Genomic DNA, 25,965 nt, shown 5'->3' with positions numbered 1-25,965 from the left:
AATTTGACACTGATTATCTGGCCTCTGGCTTTGCCGAATGTTCCTGTCTTCTGCCCATGAGTTCCAGGAACTGCACAGCCTCCTTGGATTCGGTTTACAGGTGTGCCTGGCTCCACACAGGAGAGACACTGACCTTTGACCCACAGGTGCTTGAATGTGTGTAAATCAAATGGTTGTCTGCAGGGCCCCCGGGACAGGAGCTGCGGGGACTGCAAAGCAGGCATGCTCAACAACCCAGACGCCCTTTAGAAGAGTCTGGGGGCTTTTAAAAAGTGCTAATGTCTGGGTCCCAGCCCTACATCGTCTGCAGCCAAGAATGCTTTGTAACCTAATTTATAACCCCATTACTTCTGGAGTTTGCAAATGCAAATGGTATTCATATCAGCTAAGCAGGGGCTGAGGAAGACGGGGATGTTCTGAGGTCTCCAGTGAGGCCCCTCCTCCCTCCTGCCCAGTCCGCTCAGTGCCTCATTCTCAACTGCTTTTTTTTTTTTGTCTCTTGTTTCTGTCTCCTCCTGCCCTCACTCAGTTCATCCTGCTTGTTTCTAAAAACTAACAACTCCCCTATCCCCCTCAATTAAAACAAACAAACAAACAAACAAAAACCCTAACAGGTTCCAGGACCTCCAAGGAGCAAATGGCAAAGAAGTTGCCTGTTCTGCCCTAGGGCCCAGGGGCAGCATTTGGCAAAATCGGGGGACCTTTTAGAAAACATTGTGGGTAACCTATTTTAAGTAATTCTCACTTATTGTAGAAATCAAGCAATCAGATGTGTGTAAGGGCAAAGTAAACAGTCTCCTGTCCCCAGTCTCACCCACTCAAGTCTCCAGTTTCCTCCTTTGTAAAACGGGGGGATGGGGGGCGGTGAGAGGGTTCCTGGGGAAACGGCCACGGAGGCTGAGCCTGGGCTCTGGCCTGGGGTAGACATCCAGTTAACGGTGCCAATCGGTCTGTTAGCTGGTGATGGAAAAGCAGCGAGTTTCCTTTAAATGTGAAATTATAAACCGTTTTTGTTGGCTTTAGGTACCATTTCCTGACAAATACCTGAAAGCTTTTATTGTTAGTAAATAGGAGAGGCGTCTTCCCTGCGGAGACGTTCACTGTTCGCAGGCTGTTATTTGGAATTCGATAAACCCACCTGTCTGTGACCACTCCCCCGACCCAAACTGAGATTAGGAAGTCTCAGGATTAGGGATTCCTCGCCCCGGGACCCTTGGAGTAGAATCTGCTCATGTCTGTGCATCTAAGGCCGAGTCCGTTGCCCTTCTACGCCAAGCCTCCTTCCCATCGGCAGCGCCATTTGCAGACGGCAGGGACCACATCTGTCCTCAGGCCTGACCCCCACATTTCCCTCCAGGGACTACATTTCCTGGGGGTTGCGACTCTTCTGGAGGCCCCTGGTGGGGCGGGCTGAATGGAAGAAGGCGTCACTTCCGTCTGCCTGCCACCAGCTCCGACGGCCCCTCCCTCCCTCCCTCCCTCTTTGCGTCTTAGGCTGGTGCCCCCTCTCCTCCTGGGTCAGGAGGGTTCTCCTATTGAGGCCACGCCCCCTCTTCTCCTGTGAGTAACCTCCTATCGGGAAAGACCAGCTGGTTGTCCAGGGCGGCGTCCGGGGACACTGCGCTTCCACCCTCATGCAGCAGTCAGTTGCAGCTTCCCGCCTGCCTGGGAGCTAGCTCCTTGAAGACGGGCCTGGGTCTTTGTTGCGGCACCAGGAACAGTGTCTGGCACCTAGCGGGTGCTCCGAAACTCACAGTGTGTTCAGTGTCGTGAAACACCGGTTCTGAGTCTACTGTTCCAGGGTGGGATGGGAGGGTGCGCGAGGGGTGGGGAAGCAGGCAAGCCGCACATGCGCAGAGAAGGTAGCTGGCTGGGGGTGGGGTGGCAAGTGGCATTCAGGCGCTGTGTCACGAAGTGCACGTTGGCCAGTCTTTGAGCAGGGCAATTTTCAGCACTTGTGCCTTTTTTACCTATGAGTACCCTTTGGTCCAGCGCCTCCCCGGCTACGATCTAACCTACAGAAACACTTGCACATATTTACCAACACGTTCTTGCGGGGTGATTTTAGAACATTGAAAAACTGAATATGATGGCGGAGGGTTGGGGACGGGGAGCTGGAGGGGGTGGGGCCTGCAGACTTTATGGTCCATCCAGGGAATGAGAAGCATCTTTGCAAAAGGACCAAGTGCCACAAAAAGATGTCCCAATCCTGGCACTGAGAAAAAGAAACACCCATTTGTGGAAAAACAAAACACAAACGGAAAGGGTTGGAACACGTGCAGGCAAGTAAGTGTTTTCTGGAGTCCCTCCCAGGAGACATCCCCCGGGGACCACCCCCAGGAAGCTGGGCTGGGTTTCTTCTCTCCCTCCCAGGGGCACCCCCTCCCGTCCTGCCGCTCCAGTACTGAGATTTGTAAACAAGGCCGCACACTAGAGCAGCCACTCCCTCCGGGGAACCAGGACACCGGCTGTGCGACAGTTACTAATCGCCACTTCTCTGGGCCTCTTTCTTCTCTCCCGCAAAACGAAGGAGCAAAGATGTCCCATAAACAGACATTAGGTGCCCACCGTGTGCCAGGGACCACAGAGCCCTCTCCGGGTTTCCCTAACTTCGCTTTCTTAACGTTTGCAGGGAAAACTGGAAAGGACCCTTGGGGCTTTTCAAAAATGCTTACTGCTTTCTCAAGGACGTAGGCCCTGGAGCGGAGACGGGGAGAAACCGCAGGTGCTCTGCGACAGCGGGTGAAGCGGCCCCACAGAGGCCGGCGCTGGGCCCACGCAGGGAGCCTGCCTCTTTAACAAAGCACCGCCTGCACACACCAGTAATTGCCTTGTTATGGCCATCGGTGTCATCGCTCATCGGCCGGTCCCGGGATGGGCCCGGGGGAGCAGTTCTACCTTTGCTAAACCAATATCCCCCACGACAACCCCCTGCGGTCTTCCCTTTGCCGTCCCAGCAGAATAAATCCTCCGCTGCTCTTTGCTGAATGATCATGAAGACATGATTAAAGCTCTAGATTTATAGCTTCCTTGGGCTGGAGAAATCCAGCTGCTCTCGCTGCTAGGGCCTGCCCCCGCGGCTGCCGGGGACGGGGAGCCGGGAAACGGAAGTGGTCCCCGAGCCGAGGGGAGGCTGCCGAGGCAGACGCAATTAACATGTTAGCCAAATGGCAGCAGGCATCCCTGGATGGACCGCGGGGCCTCTCACTCATCCTGCCATCAGGAACGGACGCAGGCAAAAGTGTGCCCTGAAGCAGGGCACGTCCTGGACCGCACATCTCCTCCAACGTGTGGGCTCTGTCTGACCCGGACACAGCTGGCCCTTCACCCACGCTCCCGCTGGCATGTCCTACCTGCAAGCAACCTCCTTGCACACGGTCACTTTTTTGAGCATTGCCCAAGCGTATGTGGCCTGCTCCTCATTAGAAATGCCTGTGACCAGGAGTGCAGATTTCGGCGGAGATCAGCGGCTGTGTGTTTGGTTACCACTGCTGCTGGTCTGAAGGCCCGGTCTTCATTCAGCATCTCACATGCCAGACACAGGGCTGAGGGTTTTATGTCAGAGAACTTTCATACATTTTTTTTAAATTAATAATATTTTTACCGAGGTGAAAAATCACATAACATAAAACTGACCGTTTTAAGATGCACACTTTGTGGCATTTAGGACTTTCACAATGTTGCACAACCACTACCTCTTTCGGGTACCAAAACTTTTTCATCACCCTAAAAGAAAATGGATACGATTAAGCTTTCACTCCCCACTGTCCCACCTCCCCAGCCCCAGGCAACCATTAATCTGCTTTTAGTCTCTGTGGATTTACCTATTCGAGATATTTCACATAAATGGAAATACCCAATATGTGGCCTTTTGTGTCTGGTTTCTTGCACTTAGCATCATGTGATGAGGCTCATCTATCTCATGTGTCAGTGTTTCGTGCTGTTTATGGCTGTATAATATTCCACGGCCTGGCTGTACTATGTTTTGTAGATTCATCCACCCATTGATGCGTGTTCATATGTTTTTGAAGCGGGTGCTGTTATGATTCGCTTTCTACAAGGAGGAAACGAGGGTTCTGGAAGGTCAGGTCAATATCCAACACCCCAAAACTCATCAAGTGAAGGAGCCCAGGCGTAGCCAGGCATTCTGACCACTGGGCTGCTTAGGAGCTAGGAGAGGAGCTGGGATAAAAGCCATGGCAGAGGAGGAGCGCCGGAAGCAGGATGTGGTGACTTTCGGCAGAATCCGGCACATCCAGGAAAGCTCTTCAATTCACTTTCAAGGGGTCGGTCAGTAACCCTACTGATTATGAAACCCTGCAGGGTATGGTGTGCACTGCACTGAATGATATTTTAAGACCTGGATAATCAGGAGTGGTTTCTTAAGATGTTCAGCCCACACACACACAATCCATCCATCCATCCAGGCTAGGTTAGATGCACGGAGATAAATTAGACAATCTCAGAGTTGTAAACTGAGCTGCAACTGAGAACCCATGTCCCAGTTTATCCAGATTATCTTTCCGTTTTTACCCCAAGGGAAGTCTTCCTCTCTGAGCTGGTCTGGTTATCAACTCTCTGAGTGTCTTCTCCTCTGGTTGTGCTTAGGGAAAAGAGTGTGACTTCAAAAGGGTTCAGTCATTTCATGATTTTTTTCACTGTACTTTTATCCCCTTGTACACATCTCTGTCTGTTCTCGGTGCTAGCCTACTTAGAAGAGCAGGTGCCAGGTCCGACAAAAGACACAACCCCGAGAAGGCTTCCTCTCTGTCTGTCTACATCTGTGCTGCCTAAGACGATAGCCACGGGTCACAGTGCTACTTAGATTTTTTTTTTTTAATAATTTAAAACTTCGTCTTCAGTCGCACTAGTCAGATTTCAAGTGCTCAGTATGCCCTGGGGGTGGCGGTGAGCCTACTGGGCAGAGAGGAGACAGGATGGACGCTTCCATCGCCACCAAAGGTTCCACTGGGCAGTGCTGGGCTACAAACGCCAAACAGCCAGGGGTTGCTCTCTGTTCCACCCTGACCTGCGTGGGCCTGACCCTTGAAAGGAAATCGACATTTTCTTCTGCTGAGTAAAGATCATAGTAAGGGTAATACGTGCCTCCACAGGCAAGACAGACTGAATGGATGAGCAGTGAGAGGACAGAGCCTGGTGCCTGGTGTGGCGGAGGGAGGGGCCAAGTTGGGACCTGCTGATCCGGCCCCGGCCCCCTGCAGGTAAAAAACGGTGGAGAGGCCTGCTGGCGAGGGAGACAATCAGTGTCCCTGAGAATGTGGCTGCGGGGCTATAAACAGCGTGGGCGGGATGCAGCCCTCCGAGGGCTCAGGGACGCGCCTGGCTCCCATATGGCAGGATCCTTTACGTTCTGATTTAAGGCCCGGCAGGATGTTCATGGCTGTGCCTGGGTCTCACACGCACAGCACCGCTGCTCTGAGTCGGGAGGAAACCCACATCTCAAGCCCAGCGCTTCTCTGCTGCCCTAAGCTGCAGAGAAAATGGGCCCATAAAACAGGACGAGGGAGGCCGGGGCCTTGGGAAGGAAGCAATGGGGCTGTCAGACGCCTTAGTGTGCCGGCGAGGGCTGGGCCCGGCAGCCCCGGCATGCCAGGTGCATCAGGCCACATGCACGGACTGGTTTATGGCAGAGAAAAGAGAGATGGCTTCGGAGCTGGTTTTGTCCAAGGCAGAATCCAGAGGAAACCATGCCCCCTTCTTTATGCTCCTTCCCTGAGTTTGCGCTCCCCTTCCCTTCCCGCCTCTGCTTCCCTGAGAGCAAGCAGGAGCAGTTTGTTTTCGACTGCCGGAGGAGGCTTGAAATATTACAAAGGTGGCGCGCGGAACGCTCCCCGCGGCCCTGCCCCGATGGCACGCGCACAGACATAAAAAGCAAATACCATCAGTAACCCGTCGCCAGAACCCAGCAATGAGCCGAGAGTTTTTCTCCCTGCCGGGGCTGTTAGCGGCGATGTATTTCTCCCTGCACTAAGCACCATCTTTCCCAAGGCTGCATTACAATGATTTATAAACCCCATTTCTGGGGGAAACGAATAGATCAAAGTGAGGAGAAAGAGAAGGAGACGCGAGCAGCTGGAGGAGGATATTGAAGCATGAAACAAAAACACAAATGAAAAACTAGGCAGTGACACGACTGAGCTGCTCCTCGCTGCACTCGTATCAGAGAAAAATAATAGCAAAATCTCGATTTTAATCCTCTTTTCCCCTTTATAAGATGCGGCTTTCTGTCAGTTACTGGGAGTCTGAGCCGTCGGCGGGCTCGCGTGGGAACGGGCTGCCCAGGATGGCCCGGGGTGGAGGGCTCTGCCCCGGGGGTGCTCAGACCCCAGCCACATCCTCTCCTTCCTCACTTTCGGGGGAGACTCGTTCTAGGGGCTTGGTGGACTCCTGAGTAAATAATAGGACAGCCCTTCGTTGCCTTCACAAGGCGGGGTGCTCAGCGGTGCGATGTGGTCCAGGGACCACCTTTTAAAAATCTCCAGCTGGATCAGAAGCCTCTTCCCATGGTCTCCCAGTCGCCTGTTGCCCAGACTGAACAGTTTCTTTGAACTGCTGGCGTCCACGAGGACGAGAGGGAGTAGAAACAGACTCGGGGCCCAGCGTGACAGACGCCCCTCTGGAAATCTCAGTTAGACTTTGCACCTGCGCTTGGCCATCAGTGCGAATGGGTGCAGAGACGCGGAATCAGCCGAGGACAGGGCCTGGGCGGGAACAGGCACCCGTGTGGGGAGGAGGGAAGGAGACCTCAGGATGGGGGTGAGACCGGGCTGCCGAGAGGGGGCACCCTTTGAAATGGGTCTTAAAGGAAGGATGGCAGCTGCTGTGGACGGGACCCCTCCTCAGTTATCCGTTCGGAGCAGACTTCCCTGCCCCTTGCTCAGCTGTTTACAGCAAGAAACATAACTCAGAGGTAGGACGTATTGCCTTAAGTGGACAATCTCATCTTGTTGGGAGCCAAGTGGAAAAAGATCACGGAGGGTTTGTTTTTGTTTTTCAGGTGAGAACCCCACGCGTAGCCAAGTACAGTGACACACGACATTGCCAGGAACAAGATTCCATCTGTCCCTAACGAGGCCTCAGAAAGGTCCAGAGAGACACTGCAAGTAGGATAATGAAAGCCACGAGCTCCCACAGAAGAGGCAGCCGAACTTTGCCGTGGCCTGGAGTTCTCCTTCCCGCAAGCTAATTTGTCGGCTTCTCTTTTAAAAGCCAACCCAATCAAACAAAACCTCTGTGGGGCTGTAACCAGGGCATAGTTTGCATGGAGTGTCATGGCATTTTGTGTCCTCGCTCTGGGTGGCCCTGGGATGCTCCAAGTGATAAAGCACTTCTGGTTTAAGGGGACTTTGAAAGAAGGGCCTTGGTATGTGGCTTGGGTGGGGAGAACTGCCTCAAGCCAGGGGTTGGTTGAGGTCAGCAGATTGCCCTGGAGTACCCGGCGCGTCTGCCCTGCAGCCTGGACCCCCCGCTGGCTCACCCAGCCTCGTTAGCCCAGTGGTGAAGGAAGCACTGGTCTTGGCTACGCTATGGGCATGTCCAGTTTCTCAAAAGCCAACATTCCAATCCAATTTGCTTTCCTGAAGGAGTCTTCATTTTCAGAAAAGGCTTCCCTATCCCATTCCGTTCAGAAAGGTGCTGCACCACATCACCGCCCAGCTAGTGAAAAGGGTGATGTGTAGGCGGCTTCTCCGGGATGCACCTACCAGGAGAGTACTCGGAGGTGCTGCTTCCAGCACCCGCTCCCTTCTACTGCCAGCAGAAGCCCCGGTGACAGCTGAATACTTCTGATGGAAAAAGAGGCTTAGTTCTACTGTATTCGTGGTGGTTAGGACAACCAAAGTTTCACCCTCAAATTTGAAAGGAAGCGAACGGACTCACGTCGGTTGTTTAACATTTTAGAAAGCATTCAGGTTCCTGGGGTGACAAGATGCTGTGTTTTCCGCCGGATCTGATTTTTAAATAGACGAGTTACAAACCTCCTGAAAATTGGAGTTTATAATTGAAATATTGATAAACTCTTTCCCATAAAGAAGCTACTAGATACTGTAGTAATAACTAGGAAACGGAAAAAATAGTAAGAATGCTTTTCTCTGCTTAGCCAAGAAATACAATGGCAGAGTTTATTGCTTACAAAACACAGCTGCCTCTCCTCAAATTGGATAGAGAGATGAACCCCGATAAATTATGATGCCCCTAAATTCCAAAGAATGTACATCAATTATTGGGGGTGCCACCGTCATCCTTCTGGGCAGCCTACTTATTAGGGCCATAATTTATTATTATTATGCTTTGGTGCAAATATGCTTTGGCTGATAAAATTCAGATCTATTAAAACACACGTCCTTCTTTCTCTGAATCAGTAAGAGACAACATTCCAAAAGGAAGTATTGTAAATTAGAAAAGCAAATGGTTCTTATGTACTCAGAAGTGAGAGACCAACGATAATTGAAGGAGGAAGCATGCCCTATTATCCAGACTTTCTGAATCTCATCCCGGAATTCAGGAATTGCTACAACAATGAGCAGCAAGATGCAGGATTGGAGCACCATTGTCTGGTGGTTCCAGCCCCTGCCTCTGGACTGAAGCCCCGTTTTATGAAATGATTCTATGTTGTTTTTTAAAAAATGAATCTTTCAGGTTCAATTTTAACCAACATGAGGCACATTGCCTTCTTTAAGAGACATGAATTATATAGGCTTTTTTTAAAAAGCTGAATGTTTGATTTGGGAGGGATTTTGGACATCCAGCCTCCCCACCGTGATGCTCAGCCAAAGAAAAGCCAAGCCGTTTGTATGGCTGAGCACGCACCAGGACTCCAACACGGCGCCACGAAGTGCTTCTCAGCCATTTTCATATCAGAAACAGAACTGCCTCTTAGAATGAGAGAATTTGAGAGTCACAAAGGGCCAAGAGGGCGCCTGGTCTACCCTGCCCGTCAGGGCCAATAAATGATCCTTGTGAAGGCAATGGCCCTCCAGGCTGGTGTTTGGTTCCTGTGACGGGGCACCCCTACTGCCCTGGGCGGCCCATCCCACTGAGTCTTAGTTGCCTGGCACAGACCTGATCGCTAGTAGGGATCCGATGATGGTGGCAGTGAGACCATTCTTCCCTCTGCAGCAGAGCGGAAAAGCTGTCTCCCTGTCCACGGAGCAACACTGCTTCAGGACTTGAAAATCACGATGGAACTTAACCTTGGCCCTTTCCTCTTCTCGTGGTCCTCCCATGGCTTCTGGACTGCTCACCAGCCTCCCTCCTCTTCTTCATGCCCACCGCACGCCAGGTGACCAGAACAGAGCCCGGGCTCTCTCTGCAGAGGGGGAGGGTGCCGGGCAGGAGCTGCCTGTTCATACCGTCAGTGCGCCAACCAGCACCCCTTGGTCGCTCGCTGTGAGACTGTCCTCATGAACAAGCTCGGTCTTCCCAGCTTAGGCCCCCAAAGAGGCAACGTCAAAGCTCTCCTCAAGGCGTGAGCCGCAGAAGCGCCTTCTCTGCTGTGGCCCCTGTCCTACAGGCTCACACCGACCTGGAGGAGGGGACGCAGGCCTGGCGACCAGCCCTGCAGATAGCAAGGGGAGCCCTAAGGGGCTTAAAGTCGGGGAGCGACAGGAATTGGTGTGTTTTTTGCAAGATTCTCATGACTCCGTGTGGGGAACAGAGTGGAAGGGGTGACGTCAGGTAGGGAGAGGCCAGATAGGAGGCAACTGCAATCAGCCTGGGGAGGAATCAGTGATGGGCCTGAACTTAGGGGGAGCAGTAGGGACAAAGAGAGACGGATAAAGGGTCTTCATGAGTGTCATGCGATGAGGAGGAGAGAACTACCGAGTGGGGTTATAGTGTGGCTGCTAGGTGGCTGGCTAGGCACACTCACTAGTTCAAATGACATCTAAACACACACACACACCTCGCACTGCAAGGTGTACACACTCATACGTCCAGAGAACTGCGAAGCACCAGATATCCCAGGCCCCTCATGTGAGCATTAAAACCACCAGCACCCAAACACCACAGTCTGGGGCAGACCCATTGTCCACATCCACAAGTCCAAACTAAGTTCACAACCTTTCTGCAGACCAGCTCCCTTTCTGGAATCTTCTATTTTGGTGAGAGTCACCATCATTGACTCAGTTGTCCAAGCCAAAAACCTGACAAAATCCATCCTCAGCTTTTCCTTGCCCCCCACCTTCAGTCAGGTACCTCCTAAGGAGCTCTCCAGTCCATCCCTTTGCTGCTTCCCCGCCGCTGCTGACTTACCTAAGACCCACCTCCACTTCCCCCCTGCACAGCCGCATTGGCAGCAGCCGCCCCTGGGGCTCCCTGCCCCCGACCATTAATAGTCTGCCCCAGGTAGTCTTGCAAAGAGCCAGCTCCTTCATTTCACTTCTCTGCTTAAAACCTTTAAAAGCACCACAGGGACATGAGCATCAGAGCCAAGATCTCGGGTAGCAGTGCGGTGTGAGGGTTAAGCACAGGGCCCGGGCAGCGGGAGTTCACACGTTCGCTCTGCCGCTTACTGGCTATGTGGCTGCGGGGTGCCAGTGCGGCACGCCTCCACGTCCTTATCTGTAGGGGAGATAATACGAGGCCACACCTCATCGAAGCTCAGGATCCTTTATTATTAACAATCCAGGCCTACATCCAGCCTGTGCCCACATTTTTTTAAATTGAAGTGTACTTGATTTATAACGTGTTAGCTGCTGGCATACAGCATAGTGATTCAGTTATACGTAATATGCATATTCCTTTTCATATTCTCGTTCATTATAGGTTACTATGGGATATTGAATGTAGTTCCCTATGCTATACAGTAGCACCTTGTTGTTTATTTATTTTACATATAGGATTTTGTTCTGCTAATCCCAAACTCCTAATCTATCCCTCCCCTGCCCTACTTTCCCCTTTGGTAACCTGCAGTTTGTTTTCTACGTCTGCGAGTCTCTTTCTGTTTTGTAAATAAGTCCATGTGTGTCATTTATTTATTTATTTTTTTATTTTAAACTTTATTATTATTATTTTAACAGAGGTACTGAGGTTTGAACCCAGGACCTCATGCATGCTAAGCACACCGTCTACCACTGAGCTATGTCCTCCCCCTGCATCATTTTTTTTTAGATTCCACGTATAAGTGATATTATAAGATTTGTTTTTCTCTTTTTTACTTCACCTAGTATGATCATCTCTAAGTTCATCCATATTGCTGCAAATGGCATTGTTTCATTCTTCTTTATGACTGGGTATTATTTCATTGTGTGTATGTGTATATATATACACACCACATCTTTATCCAGTCACCTATTGATGGACATACAGTTTGCTTCCATATCTTGGCTACTGTAAATCGTGCTTATGCCCATATTTAAAAAAATTTTTTTCTTTTTGCTGGGGGAGGTAATTAGGTTTATTTATTTAATGTTTTTCCTTTAATGGAGGTACTAGGGATTGAACCCAGGACCTCATGCATGCTAAACATGCACTCTACCACTTGAGCTATACCCTCCCCCTGTGCCCATGTTGTGAAGTCCTCCCCTGTTCTCCCAGCGTCCACACCCCCAGGTCCCACCCGTGTGGCCTCAGCGACACTGCCGTTCTCACGCGTGGCATTCTTCTTGCTGCTTCTCCACGTGCTATTTCCTCCACCTGGAATTTCCTCCCCACCCCATTTGCCTGTCAGACCCTAAGTCATCCTCCAAAACGCAAGAATCACAAATTAAAAATACAGACAACAGCCAATGTGGGTGAGAAGGTGGAGCCACTGGAACGCTCATACGCTGCTGAGGAGAATGCAAAATGGTATGGCTACACTGGGAAACAATATGGTAGAAACTTACAAAGATTCCATTTATCATGTAACTCAGGTCCTGTTCCTAGATATTTACCCAAGAGAAACAAAAATATCTGCCTACACAAAAACATGTATGGGGCTGTTCATAACAGAATTATTCATAATAGCCCCAAACTGGCAGCAACCCAGACGTCCATCAGCTGGGGAACGGGTAAGCAAATTGTGGTGCATCTTTATGATGGAAAACCACCTGACGATAAAACAGAGCGAGGAACAGATACATGCTACGACGTGGGTGAATCACAAGTGCATTATGCTAATGAAAGAAGCCACACAGAAGAGACTATGAACCATGGGCTTCCTTATACCCTAAATTCTAGCAAAGACAAAACTGCATTGACAGAAAGCAACCAGCAGGTCCTGGGGCCAGGACTTGGAAGGGGGTCAGGTGTGAAGGGGCCCAAGGGAGCTCTCCTGGGGGGGACAACTGTTCCGTGTCTTGACTGTGATGGAGATTAGGTGACTGTACAAGATTACCAGAACTTGCCAAACTGTATGCTTAAAATGGGTGAATTTTAATGATGAAAATAATACCTTCATAAACAATAAAGAGAGAAAAAAATTAAAACCAACCTCCAGACTGGCCCCCTCTAAAAGCCTTCTCTGACTGCCCCACCCATACACCTGCCCTATCCTTATTCCTGTCCGGTTGTTGGACTTGCCCCACGACCTGGGCTTTAGTCAGTCGGGCTATCTCTTGATCAGCCAAGAGGCGGGGGCCTGGGGTCCTTCATTCATCTTTGCCCCTCTGTGCCTTGTACTCTGGAAACCTTTCCATTCGTCCCCAACTCTGTCTCCCCAGGATCACGCAGCCAAAGCTTTGTGATGTATGTGTAACATCCCTGTGTGTGCACGTGTTCCTGAGCGACTAAAACCTGAGCTTTTTCTCTCTCCTCATTTCTGAATTAAACCAAAAAGCTAAATTAGCCCTCTGCCCAGGAGACCTGTATTACCTTGCAAACAGCTAGCACCTCCAAGTTGTCATCTAATTAAGCCACACTCCCAAACAAAGCACATAACAGTGTCACCGCATTAACGATGCTACCCGCCCTGGCAGCCCTAACTGCACACTACAGCGGCTGGCTGTAGAACAGATAACCCGCCGCCGTGTAAACTGCGCTCCTAAGTAGGTCCCTCCCTTCAGCAGATCTCCTTTGAACGCTGGGTGGTTTTATGAAGAAATATTCCAGGGCTGGGCACGGAATGGAAGTGGTAGGTTGGTTCTTTAATCAGCCTAATTTTCCGGGGTGTTCTACCTTTTAGCATTCCAGAAATCCGCTCTTTGAACCTGTACGTAGCGCTGGCTGTTTGAAGTCCCCGTGTTGGCTGCTGTCAGCAGCTGAGTGTGTGTTTGAGAGGAGGGTGCGCTGGGGGTCGCGGGCACGCTGTTCTGTGCAGACCAGAGCTACGTCTGCACCCTGCTGTGGCGGGGTGGGGGGGAGACGGTGGGGAGAGGCCACACGCTCCAGGGAGCGGGAGTGAGGATCCGGTCCATGGCAGGGGTGGCTGACAAAGCCCCCTGCAGCTTTGCAGGGTGAATTATTTGCCAGGCTTGAAATGAAGCTGAAATTAGAATAAGATGGCTTTTTTCCCCTTAGGAGGGGGTCCCCTAGAACAGAAAACGATCAGTTCATTTGACCTAGTTCACTTTTCTGCATCCCCCCAAAAGAGGCAGGTGCTAATTGACAGATGGATGTGCGCCACCTCCAGCTGCATTCAGATTTCACTCATTAGTTGATTTTAAGGGGGGAAGGCACTAAATGCAGAATCAGCGGCAGAGCGTGGGTGCCAGAGGGTGAGGCTCAGGTTTGAACCCTGGCTCCCTTACTCTACCAACTCTGAGACTTCGGGGGCCAGTCACCCACACCGCTTGGGCCTCAGTTTTCTCCTCTGTAAAATGGGAGAACTAATTCCTCTCTCACCAGGCTGCTGGGAGGCTTAACTTGAACGAGAGAACGCCACACATCGCTTAGCCCGCTTTTTCACACGGTAGAGCCCTCAGTCCCCCGCAGGCTAATCATTATTGCGATGCTCCGCATCCAATTGCAAGAGAAATGAGCCAATAGGCCACACACACGTGGTCAATGTGTAGCACGTGCAGGACCTCAAGGCTCAGCCAACGGTGACGATGTGGACGATAAAAGGCCCAAATTTTACTGGGTTTTTCTGAAAGAGCCTCCTACTCAGAATTCAACATTTTAATACAAAGATATCAGGGAAAGGAATGAATGCGGGGGATGAAAAGAAGAGGGCGGGGCTGGGAGGAAGGCTTAGTAATTCTCAAATCAAGGCGAGGCGCTTCCCTCCCCCCGGCCGCTAAACTTGCTGGCAAGGACGGGACGGCTGACGGCACACCCCGCCCCTGGCATGTCACCCCACAATGATCAGGACGTCTCGGGGAAGGAGAGCTGGCGTTAAGTGCTGGCTCCTTCGAGCACCAGCACAACTGTACCACCTGGTGCCTGTCGGTGTGGCCCAGGGACTGTCTGCACGGGAAAACCCCAAATGCAGATTCTGGGCCCCCTTCTGAGTCAGACTCTCCAGACACGAGGCCCGAGGAGCTGTGTTTCTGACAGGCCCCCAGGTTGTGAAGTGGGCTGTGAGCGGCACTGTAAGGCATCTGTCCCGGCTTCCTTAGAGCTGGCGTTTCCGCGGCAAAGAAGGAAAACAGGGCCACTCGTTCCTGGCAGACTTGGAGACCCAGGGCTGCGGGTGGCGGCCTCGGGTTCTGGGTCAAGGTCCACTCCTCTCCCGGGGCTACTCTCTGGGGTGGCTCAGGCTGATCCTTTAATTTTCTAGGTTTTAAGGAGGCTCTTCTGAACCTTTTTTCCATAGTGAGCTAGTTGGCAGGTCAAGTTCACGTGTGCTCACAGGGCCCAGGAACAAACCCAGATCTTGAGGAAAGTCCCCACTGTGATCATGAATAGGATAGCTCAGTCAGAACAGTCCTTTGTGATCAGCATAACTGTGTGAGGGCCCAGAGCATCTGCCTCTTGCTGGAGGCTGTCAGATGATGGAGAGTGGTACCCAAGGCCCCCAGCCCAGCCTGCAGGCCTCCTCCTGGGGAGAGCCCTCAGGGGGCAGAGGGTGACAGGAGCAAGAACAGGCACTTGTTCTCATCTACTTTGTTGTTTAAAAGCCGGTGACCTGTGCACTTTTGTTCTTAGCAGCTTTACTCACAATCGCCCAAGTACCACTGGTGATGAATAGACAAACAAAAGGTGGTTTATCCATACAACGGAATATTACTCAGCCATAAAAAGAAATTTCTGACACATGCTACAACATAGATGAACCTCGAAAACATCATGCTGAATGAAATAAGCCCATCATGAAGGGACAAATGCTGTAGGATTCCACTTACACAGAGACCTCGAGTAATCAAATCCGTGGGGACAGAAAGTAGAATGGTCATCGCCAGAGGCAGGGTGGGAGGGGGAAAGAGAGAGTTGTTGCTTAGCCGGGACAGAGTTTCAGCGGGGGAAGATGAGAAAGTTCTGCAGATGGATGGCGACGGTCGCACACAATGTGAATGTATTGAACATAGTTAAAAATGGTTAGATGGTCGATTTTATGTCATGTGTATTTCAACTCAATTTTTCAAGGGCAGAAAGGCAGTAACTTGCGAAAGTTCGTATTTTACCAGTAGCAACAAATGTTTTGCAGCACACCTCATGGTGGCTTCAGAGCCCGCAGGAGGCCCCGGGGGCCAGCGGGCAGGAAGGCCTTCCTGGGGGGCCGCGGTGGGGGGCAGGGGAGCGCGCGGCCGGGAGCACAGGCTGCGGGGCCGGTGCGAGGCACGTGCACGTGCTGCCACTTCATTTCTCTCTCGTTCCTCCTTCCTGGCACATGTTCAGCCCATAATTAGGAAGATTCTCCAAGGAGAGAGACTACTTCCTGCCCAGATGACAAGCCGTGGCTTAGGCAGATCACTTCCCAGATGTGACATTCGTCTCCCTGGCAATGCTGCAGGTGGCTCGGCGTTTACATGGCCGGAAAGCTCCATCTGAGGCCCTGATCCTCACAAATACCTTCTTCCGTCACTGGGGCTCGTGCCCAGGCTTTCCCTCTGCAGCTCACTTCCCTCAGAGCTGCAAGGCCCCTCTCGGGAGAAGCAGAAAGGGGAAGAGGGCAGGGGGTGTTCAGAACCCAGTGAAGGGTCGGGGGAGCCCTTCACCCCGGGGCTTCCCAGCTCTCATCACGGGATTGTCCACGCGTTGGTGAACCCTGGCGGCCGGCCACCATCCTCTATCCAGGGCCCAGTGCAGAGTTGACACTCAGTAAATGGCTGTTGATTCAATGGTTGATTGAATAAAATGGGGAAATGGCCCAGAACCACCAGACTTCATGCAGTGTTATGAGTGCAAACTTCATGCTCTGCAGGCCCAAATAAGCGATTTTCAAGCGCCAATATCTGCAGTTCAGGCATGTCCAGGAGCCCCACACCTAGAGCCTGGAGTCCTATTTTCAAGGGAATGCTCTGATTTGAGCCTCACAGACCAATATAAGTGACAATAACTGACATTTTGGTAACATAATAATCCAAAATGAGCACTGTTGCCTCGTGACATGTATGTCTAGATGGTCTGTTTTACATCAAACAGACACAGGCCTACTTTACATTGAAAGATTTCTTTTCAGTGAGTATAAATGCCCATCAACAAGTGACTGGATAAAGAAGTTGCGGTACAAACACACCACAGAATAACTCTCAGCCCTGGAAAGGAGAGAAATACTGATACACGCTACAATGTAGATGAACCTTGAAAACATGATGCCAAGCAAAAGCAGCCAGACACAAAAGGTCACATGTCGTATGATTCTTTTTACACAAAATGCCCAGAATGGGCAAACCCACACAGACGGAAGACAGATGAGTGGTTACTAGGGGAAGAGGGGAGAGAGAACGGGTCTGGAGTGTTCTTCTGGGGTGATGGAGAAGTTTTGAAACCAGAGAGGTGGTGGTTGCACAGCACTGTGAGGGCACTAGATGCTGCTGGATTGTATCCTTTGTTTATTTTCTTAAGTATTTGATTTTATTTTTATCTGGGGGAGGTAATTAGGTTTACTTGTTTATTTTGACAGAGGCCCTGGGAATTGAACCCAGGACCTCGTGCCTGTGCAGCACGCGCTCTACCCCTGAGCTAGACGCCTCCCCCCGCCGAATCGCACCCTTTAAATGGTTCGTTGTATGTGGAGTTCACCTCAATGAAGAAAATCCAAGCAGACAATAACCTGTAAGTTAAGATTACGAGGTGTGCAAAATGATGCAGCACAAAGTATAACACAGATTTTTTTTTTCTCATTTGGATATACTTTGCCAGTTGCAATCACAAGATCCAAATGCCACGCTGTCCAGGTAAGAATGGTTTCCTAATTTCTCTCCCTTGTGATTTCTTGTTCCACGTCTGGCTTCCTGGCTGGCTTCCCAAGGGAGGAGGGGGAGCTTTTTCTGTCTTATTCTTTGTATTCCTAGCACCTAAATTGGCTCTTGGTATGTAGTAAATGTCAAATAAATGTGCATTGAATAAGTGAGTGACACCAGCATCTGAGCTTCACTTAGCCTGGGTGAGGGGTGGAGGGTATCATGGGCCAGCTCTTCTCAACCTGGAACCCATCATCGGGGACCTTGTCAAAATGCAGATTCTGATTCATAGGTCTAGGGTGGGAGCTGAGATTCTGCATTTCCAAAAGTGCCCAAGGATACGGATGCTACTGGTCCACCAGCTCCTGGAGGAGCAAGGGCCCAGGCATGCCGGACCCCAAGCCTTTTCATGGAAGATCTCACCCAGCCTCCCTGAACACTTCCTGGTTACCCTGGGGAAGATGATTAAAGCAACTGGCAATTTTTTCCCATGATTCCAATGTAGGCTGTCATTCCAAGGAAAATACGTCCACTTCAATTCAGAACGCTTGGTGCTCAATGTTTTCTTACGTGTGGCAGGGGAGGGGGAGGGAAAGTCTGTGGCCCCCTCCCCAAAAGAAACACGCTGTTCTTCTGCCTTTGTGTTTCCGAGCATGTACACGCAGTTGGAATCACAGCTAATAAACAGGTCATCTTGTACTTCCAAAACAAAAACGTGCCGTGTTTCAGTAGAATAGCAACTGTACATTAAAAAGCTGTCAACTTCACTACAATTTCCCTGAACCTTGCACTGCAGAAAGATACCTTGTCACTCAGAGTCGAGTGCAGTTTCACTGAAATATCTCCTTGTCTGCGTAAATAATGAGCAGAATTGCATGAGCGTATCTGGCCCCAGCCTCCTCTCCCCACTACTCCCGAAGAAACATGCAAATAGATTTATGGGGTGAGCTTCTCAACACTTCACTTTGAAAACAAAGGCAGGTGGTCCCACCGACCCCAGTGCTGTGTATTTAGGATACAGAGGAGGGAGCTGGGGGTCCCGGGGCAAGGAGGAAAGGGTGATGGTGATGAAAACAGTGGTCTTTGCAGCTTCCAGTCAAGGAAGCCAAACTGCTATTCAACTGTTGTTTTGAGAACACACACAGGTTGCATCAGAAAGTGCTGTAGATGGGAGATATTTGCCGAAGAAGAATGACCCAGACCCCAGAAAGTGTCAGCCCACACAGCCTGCAGATTTCAAGACTCAGTTTCAAGAACAGCTCTGCTACCACCTGCCATTGATAGGATCTTCAAGTCCCTTCAACCCTGTGAGCATCAAGTTCTTTGACTCTCAAAGAACAGTGATACTAGTGATGGCCTCACAAGGTGGAAGCAAATGAGGTGATGAATGCAAAAGTACTTTAAACCCTCAAGTATGATCCAGTTGCTAATCATTATTGTCAGGAGCTTGTCAGTGGAAATCAACGTATGAGCTTTGGCACCAGCCCAACTGAGGTTCCGATCTTGGCTCCATCCCTCACCAGCAGTGTAACTTCAGGCAAGTTTCTTTACCTCTCTGAGCCTCGGTTTCCTCATCTGTTTACAGATGGGGATAACAATGGTATTTACCCTTGTGGGGTGATTGTAAGGATTTGATGCAAGAGTGCACGTTGGAACTACTGCCTGGCTGATAGAAAGAACTCAGGAAATATGGTATTGCTGCGGCTGCTGCTGACAGTGACTCCCCACTGACGATAATGACAGTGATGACAAGGAGGGTGATGATAATGGTGATGAAGATACTGATGATGGTGATGATGGTGATGATGGTGATGTTGGTGATGATGGTGATGATGGTGATGATGGTGATGATGATGATGATGATGATGGTGATGATGGTGATGATGGTGATGACAGTGAGATCCCCCATTCCTGAGTGGAGATCTAGATCACTGCATCCTAGGCTCAAGGAACAAGAGAGATGCTGGCTCTGGACATGGAGATTAGGACATATTACCCAGAGTGAGAGTTGGAACTCTAACAAAGACTGATTTATATGAGGATGAATTGGGGAGACTGAGCCAGACCATAAGAGTGGAATCTTTCAGCCAAGAGCTCAGAGGTGGAGGGAGGAAGAAGATGCTTCAGCTGCCTGGCTTGGCTTCATCAGGGGGCTTCCCGGAGCAGGGAAGCCAGAGCCAGTGATTTAAGCAGGTGAAGAAACGGGGAAACTGGCCCTGCATCCTCGTGCCACAGAAGCCCTTTGCTGGCTTAGCAATCTCCACCTGCATCCCCCCGGGTCTTTGGGACCTAGGGCTGGACCCAGTGCAGAATAAAACATTATATTCAACTTCTTCCTAAGTATTTATTTAAGATTATTGACTGTATCACCTCCACCCCACAAAACGAAGGGGAACTCAGAGATCCTCTTTTCCCTGAGATTCTACTGCACAGTGATGATTACCATCGCCTGAAAATATACACATGAGAGACTCTAAAAACCAGTGGTGTACAGAGCCAGTTTGTTCCAGATCACCAGAGCTGACTGTTAAATATTCAGGAATTTTGCAAGCCATTTGTTAAACACAGCCATTATTAAAATTAAATTAAATAAGCTTACAATTGAATAAGTTATATTAAAAACAAAGGCAATAAGTACTTAAAATTCTTCACTCCCAGTCGTTTTCCTACATCTTACCATTACCTATACTCTTGAGGTTTATTTGCATCGACTACATCCGTGTGGTGAAAATACTATATGCTCATTTACCACGCTCAGAGTAATCTTTCTAAAATGCAAATGTGATCATATCCCCCTTAGTGGCTTCCCCCTGCCCTCAGACAAGGTCCAGACCCCTGCCATGGCTTCCTAGTCTCCTTCCTCCAGACCCATCTCTTGCCACTCCTGCCTTGAATTTCAACCTGCAAATGCTGACAGTCTTTCTGTTCCTGGAGTACACTATGCCATCCTCCTCCTTCGGGTCTTTAACCCACGCTGTTACCTACACTCGAGAGGCAAGGAGGGCATGAACCGTTGCAAAATGGTGTGATAAGCACGCAAGGAGTGTGTAACCAGCTCAGGGAGTGCTCAGAATGCAGGTCCAGTCCTTGGGAAGACATTGATCAGAGAAATTTTCAGGATAACAGGACTTTCCATCTTTTTATGTATTTTGTGTTTTGAAAAAGTATTACATGCGCATGACACAAAATTCAGATGATACAAAGCACGTGAAATGAAGAGTAAGTCTCTTTCCCCTTCCTGTCTCCCAAGAATCTCCCTCGCCCCTGAGAGGCCACCTCCACAGGTGGACCTCATTTTATTGTGCTACACGGATCGTGCGCTTTTTTCATTAATTGAAGGTTTGTGGCAACTGTGCATCAATCACGTCTATGGGCACCATTTTTCTAACAGCACTTGCTTACTTCATGAGCTCACTTCCGTATCACATGTCGGTAATTCCTGCGACACTGCAAGCTTTTCCATTATTATTGTATTTGCTATAGCAATCTGTGATCAGTAATCTTTGATGTTACTATTGCAAAATGATTATGACTTGCTGAAGGCTCAGATGACGCTTAGCATTTTTTGTAACAAAGTATTTTTAAATTAATGTATGCACATTGTTTTTTTAGACAAAATGCTATTGCATTAACAGGTAACAGTTAATAGGTGACAGCATAGCTTTTATACGTACTGGGAAACCAAAACCTTCATGTGACTCAATTTATTGCAATACTCCCCTTCCCATGGTCTGGGACCAAACCTGCAATGTCTCCAAGGTATGACTGTATTATAATTTTTTCGGATTATCCTCATAACAGGAATTTTAAAATAAGGGTGAGGGGAGCCATCTAGAATATCCATCCCCTATATACAATTGTTACTACTTTTCATTTTTCAAGAGTTCCCTTCCAGGCCCTGTTCATTCATGGGCAAGGATAATTTTTGCAAAACTGTAACCAAACCAGATGTACAATATTGTATTCTGCTTCTCCAACTCGCACTCATCATTCTATCTTGAGCATGTTCCCTATTGCCTGAACTCTTCATAATTATTGCTTTTAATTCCTATAGCACCAAATCTCCAACTTTAAATGTGGACTGGTGGAACTGTCATGACCAATATCCTTAAAAAGTTGGATTCTTTTCTGAATGCTCTTTTCATAAAAATCACTGTGCATATATTTTCATGTCATGCAAAAAGAAGTGGAGGTACAAATTCTTTCCTTTTTTTTTTTTTTAAATGGAGGTACTGGGAATTGAACCCAGGACTTCATGCATGCTAAGCATGTACTCTACCACTGAACTATACCCAGCCCCCTCCCTGCAAATTCTTCCTTGAAGCAAGAGTGGAGAATGCTCATTTAATTGACTTGGATCAACTGTCCAACTCAACTTTTTTTGGCCCAACCCTAGTGCATTGAACGGTGGCCCCCCAAAAAGATGATGTCCCCAGAACTTGCAAACATGACCTTGTTTGGAAAGTGGGTCTTTGCAGATGTAATTCTGTTAAGGCTTTTGAGATGAGCTCATTCTGGATTATCTGTGTGGGTCCTAAATCCAATGAAAAGTGTCCTTACAAGAAAGACCAGGACAGAGAAGTTAGAAAACACTTGTCCAGATGGGCAAACAAGACATATACACATGTAACCAGAGCCTCCCCAGGTCTCACCCTCTTACAGGTAACTCGTTACGTCAGCAACTCCAACTGAAAGTTCAGTGGGACTTCATCTGTTGACAGAGTCTTGGGTTCAAGGCCCTTATGAGGCTCAATCACTTTTGCTGACCTTGGATTTTCCCATTGAAGTTCGCCTTTCTAAGCACTAAAAAAAAAAGAATAAAAAAAAAAAAAAAAAGACCAGGAAAAGACACACATTGAGGAGAAGGTCATGTGACCACAGAAGCAGAGGCTGGAGTGATTTGGTCACAAGCCAGGGAACACCTGGAGCCACCAGGAGCTGGAAGACACCTGGCAGGATTCTCAAGGCAACACCTTAATTTCAGGCTTTTGGTCTCCAGAACTGTGAGAGAATCTGTTTCTGTTGTTTCAGGCCATCCAGTGTGTGGGGCAGCTTGTTACGGCGGCCAGAGGAAATGCAGACCCCCGCCAAAGCCACAGCCAGACTGTCCCTCCTCGTCCCCGGCTTCTCCCGGGAATGAGCATCTGTGCTGAGGGACGGGCACCCCACGCCTCATGGTCTGCCCGTTGTGAAAATGCCCTCTGGCAACAAAACCTCAGGTTCAACAGCACAGAAATCCCACCGGATATAATCTATATCAAGGTGAACCCTTTCTTTTTTTCACTAGTCTAATGGCCAGCGGGGACCGATGAAGTCATTAGCTGAAATCACCAAGCATTTAAGGGGTTGAAATGAAGGAGGAGGGCCCCGGGGTGCCCTCAAAGTATTGAAGGATCAGGTCATGCTGGGCTCCATTAAATACCGTATTAATTGAATTCTTGCCGCCTTGGCGGAACCAAATGCTTGATAGGATCAGCGTTAAGTCTGTTTGAGCGCAGTGAACTTGTCTCACTAAACACCACTCGGTGTCCTTGAGGCCCCTCCAACTGCACTGGCCACCCACCCCAGGGGGCCAAGGCTTTCCTAAGCAAACTGGCCTCTTGGATTTGGGGGCTAATATGCTGAAAAGAGGTTCAGATTCCTTTCATTGTTATTTGGTTCAAAGTGAACATGGGCAAAGCCCTCTTCCCAGGATCTTGTCATTATTGACAACTGGCGAGAGAATTTCAGGCCACTTAAGACACACTCTGTGGCAGCTCACATCCCACAGAGCAGGGAGGAATCAGAAAGGGTCCTCCGGTAAATATCTAAAAAATTTCTCTCCCTGAGAACCCCAAGATGAGAGTTACAGCATAAAGTTAATAAATAAAACAAGTGGGCAATCTTGTGGCGACATTTTCATTAGCCCATTCTCTTCCTGTCTCATTAGCCTTCGTGGGGAGAGGAAGGATTGTTTTAATTAGCAGGGCTGAGAAGTCTTACTTGGGTTGCCTCCCCTCCCGCTGTTCCCAGGACGACCCTGTCGGCTTATAAATACAATACGAATCATTACAGCCCGCGATGCCACCTCAGAAGGCGACAGGAGAAAGAGACTCCACCCCAGTCCGTGTTAAGCGTCTTGGGACAATGTTCTTTCACTAACGCATCCAAGCATCATTCAAGCGTAGTATTGGGCTTTATCAAACAGCTCAATATCCTCTCATGGAAAAGCTCTTTCTAGTTTGGGACCAGCCATGTGTTACTCTTTTCTTCCCTTTTGTGCCCCAGGCTGCCCAGGCAGAGCGCACATCTGACAGGATGGCCACGGTCGATGCGATCACGGTTCCAAGGTCCCCGAATGGATTTACTTGCTAAGTGTGCAGCATCAAGAGGCCGACCAGAAACGACCCCCCAAGCCCCTGACGGGTCATATACGTGTTCCCACTGCTCTTAGGTACTTGGTGGCTGGATAACACACGTGTTGATATTAATGGGGCCTCAGTGATACAAAGTTCCGCACTGTTTTTCTCTTCCATGAGGCCAAATTGCAGATTCACAGCTTTCAGCCACCTGTGCACATTGCTGTGTCTTCCTTCACAGAGAACGCTCTGTCTTTAAATCTTAAAATGAAAGTTGTCTTAAGTTTGAATTGAAAAGTAAATCTAGGCGCTCACAGAAATGCCAAGGTGACTGTGCACTAGGAAACAGTCTCCCAGGTACTCATTACACCGTTTATTGATTCGCTCATGCGACAAACATTTATTGAGCACCTACTTTATGCCGAGCGCTGCAGGCGCTGGGGAGAAAAAGATGAATGAGATCTGATTCCTGCCCACAAGGAACGAACCCACCACAACAGACACTATAAATACATATGCTAACAGCAATGACAGGGATACACACAGAGTATTATGGCGGCAAGGTCGGGGGGAGCACATGAAACATCCCAGAATGGGGCTAGGTTCACGAACGGCCTCCAGGGTGGGGGGACTCAAAGCTGAGTTTTAAATGCCGAGTGAGGAGTGGCCACATGAGAATGGAAGGCTGGGGGTGTGTGCAGAGAAGCAGCACCTCGGGCAGGGGCAACAGCCTCCGGCAGGCAACCGGTCACCCCACCGTGGGTGTCCATCCTCGTGGAGGTGATGAGGCAGGGACCACGCACCAAAGTGAAACCTCAGCAACAGGAGGACAGGTGACCAGCTGTGTGGAGCTTGTGCGCATTATCCCTCTTTCCCTGTCATTTCCAAGATTTCAAATTTATTCCAAAGAGTGGTGTATTTTTTTTTTAAGAAGAACTCACAACCACTTAACTTGAGCATCTATTATGTGCCAGGCTCTGTATAAGATTCTTGGAATAGAAAAATAAGGAATGCTCCCTGTCCCCAAGGATTACAATACATTAAGGTGATCGCCACCATGAAATTGCATACAAAGAACACAAAGGCAGTACTCGTGTGATCGAGGGAGTCAGGGAAAGTGGCACAGAAGAGGTTGTATTTGGACTAGGATTTGGGGGATGAGAACGTATTTTTTTCCAGCCCAAGAAAAGAGTGAGGAATTTGTTCCAGGAAGAGAGAACAGTCTGTGCAAAGGCCCGGAGGCAGGAGAGGCCAGGGTATAGGTGGGAAGCAGCAGAGAGCTCAATATTCTCAGAGCATGAAGGTGGAGAATAACTCATGAGTTAGGCAAAGACCAGACCATGAAAATTTTTGCCAGACAAGACTCTAGATTCTATTGCATAGGAGATAGAGGGTCATTAAAGATGACAGGCTAACGGTGGAGCGCCTCAAGGGAAAAACAAACAAACAAAAAAACAGGGCCACCAGCGTATGTAACTCTTGTTTATTGCAGCGCCTTCCACAGCTTATCACCAAAGAAACCTTTAAACTGCCAATACATTCATTCATTCTCTCTTTCATTCTTTACACTCACGATGAAATTCAGAAAAAGAGAGTAAAGAAAACAATCCCTTTTTAAATCGCATCCAAAACAGTAAAATACTTAGGAATAAATCTGACCGAGGAGGTGAAAGACACACAGAGAACAACAAAACATAGATTAAGGAGATTAAAGGTGACTTACAGAAATGGAAAGCTATCCCATGCTCTTGGACTGGAAGAATCAACCTTGTTAAAATGGCCAGACTGCCCGAGGCAATCTACAGGTGCAACGCGATCCCTATCAAATTACCCAGGACGTTTTTTCACAGAACTAGAACAAAGAATCCTAAAATTTACATGGAATCACTCTTTCTTTCATATGCTCACTCATTCATCTATTCAAGAGACATTATAGAGTGCCCATGATGTGCCAAATGCTTGCTAAAAAACTTGAAATAAAGAAACGAAAAAGACACAGTCCTTGCCCTAGAGACACGCACAAGTTCACTGCAGGGAGCGAGACAGAAAGGGGAGATTTCAAAAGAGTTTAACGTGAAGGAGGCACGGAAGGTACTGGCAGACCAGTGAGTGCCTTCCAGGACAAGCTTCTTAAACTAAACCTTAAAGAATGTGTAGGAACAAGGCAGCTACACAGTGAACAGGCCAAGGGGAGAAGTGTCTGGGGAAGGTGAGAGCGCACCCAGGTGGGGCCAGGCAGCGGCTGGAGGCAGGGCTGCAACCTAAGGGAAGTGCAGACGGTGTGCAGAAACTTATCAGATCACCAGACCCTCCGTAAAAGCCAGACATTTACCTGCAAGGAACATTCAGACCAATGGCCTTCCTCCCAAACTCTTTGCACCCCCTTCTCCCTCATCCCCAGG

The 25,965-nt window shown here is 49.2% G+C and overlaps 1 protein-coding gene and 1 long non-coding RNA gene across 3 annotated transcripts in view; one reads left to right on the top strand and one right to left on the bottom strand.

Moving 5' to 3' along the window:
• CFAP77 (cilia and flagella associated protein 77) overlaps nt 1–25,965 on the bottom strand; it is a 123,100-nt gene that overhangs the window by 80,414 nt on the left and 16,721 nt on the right. The gene's annotated exons all lie outside the window — the stretch shown is intronic.
• LOC141577381 (uncharacterized) lies at nt 1,489–3,778 on the top strand. The gene is made up of 3 exons (XR_012506259.1): nt 1,489–1,560; nt 2,155–2,286; nt 2,633–3,778. It is a non-coding gene; the product is annotated as an uncharacterized LOC141577381 (long non-coding RNA).

Source organism: Camelus bactrianus, chromosome 4 (assembly GCF_048773025.1).
Source record: "Camelus bactrianus isolate YW-2024 breed Bactrian camel chromosome 4, ASM4877302v1, whole genome shotgun sequence".
NCBI classification, from domain to species: domain Eukaryota; kingdom Metazoa; phylum Chordata; class Mammalia; order Artiodactyla; family Camelidae; genus Camelus; species Camelus bactrianus.
This window is presented reverse-complemented; position numbering and strand designations above follow the sequence as displayed.